General features: G+C 51.9%; 1 pseudogene; it reads left to right on the top strand.

Annotated features, from left to right (window-relative positions):
- The first annotated feature begins 5 nt into the window (after positions 1-5).
- On the top strand, positions 6-840 carry LOC119348102 (annotated as a pseudogene).
- Positions 841-1,258: the final 418 nt, after the last annotated feature.

Raw genomic sequence — 1,258 nt, 5'->3', positions numbered from 1 at the left:
AGGACGATGCCCCGCATGTCTGCTTCTCCAAGGGCCGCGTGGGGTTTTTCAGCAAGGCGAGCGATCTGGGCGGTCATGACCGGCACCCAGGTGGCTGCTCTCACCTTCTTGCCCGACGGCAATGCCTTCTCCTTCGGCCACCCCTCCACCGACACTGTCATGGAACGTTTCCTGGTGGGGGAGGGTGTGGGGGCTGGCGCGAGGGAGGAGTGCTGCCATCAAATATTAGAAGATGGAGAAGCTACACGACGAGTTCCACGAGCTGCGCACGGACTTGGTCGAGGTGAAGATGCGGAATGAGTGCGAGGAGGTCACATCAAAGGAGCATGACACGGAGGAGCCGATAGCGGCTTGGGTTGACCCGAACGTGCACGGCATGGGGGACGAGGACTTCTTGGCCTTCTTTGCCGCGTTGATGCAGGTGAAGGACGTCGTCTCCGAACCCTCCAACCAGGTTCTCTTGCGCGTCGACGTGAGACGCATGGAGGAGGTGGCCCCGCTGCTGCCGCTACAGCTCTTCGGTGGCAGTACCTTGGGGCTCGGTAGCAGCAGGAGCATCAGATGCTGATGGCGATGCTGCCTCCGCCTGAGGTGTTCGCCTCATAGATTAATCTGTAGCAACAGATGTTGATGGAGCTGCCTCTGGCACAGGCGTTCACCGCCGGGATGGATATGCAGGAGATGCCTCCACCGCTTGTGTACGCCAAGGGGATGGAAGTGGAGGGGATGCAGATGCTGATTCCTCAGCCGCCAGGATTCGACGATGAGATGGGGATGCCTCTGTCACCAGAGATCCCTGCTGGGCTGGAGACGAATGTCGGCTTCCCATTCCCGTACTGAGAAGATGAGCTCTGTCGATCCGTTCAAGCGAAAGCATTAAACAATGGACGATAGTTCGCCGATCTGTTGTCATCTAGTTACATCTATATGCAATCTTTCGTCAAATTTTATGTCATTTCTTTATTATCAATAATTAAAGGCTAAATCTGTATTGTCCTATCGTTGGCCGCTGGGATTTAATGAAATACAAACATCTTCTCAAATGTACTAGTGTTGACTTCTTTTCTCAGTAGACACACACGTTCAATACTAGAGATGACTTAACATGGTAAAAAGCGGACATACAATTCTCTTCAATAAAGTGAAGCTTCATTTTATCCATCATAATACGGACTTGACAAAGCTCGAATATATATTAGAATGGGATATAGTAGACCCAAACACATGCACCAAACAGAATGCTTAATACATGCGTGTA

The sequence above is a fragment of the Triticum dicoccoides genome, unplaced genomic scaffold (assembly GCF_002162155.2).
Source record: "Triticum dicoccoides isolate Atlit2015 ecotype Zavitan unplaced genomic scaffold, WEW_v2.0 scaffold8545, whole genome shotgun sequence".
NCBI lineage: Eukaryota > Viridiplantae > Streptophyta > Magnoliopsida > Poales > Poaceae > Triticum > Triticum dicoccoides.
This window is presented reverse-complemented; position numbering and strand designations above follow the sequence as displayed.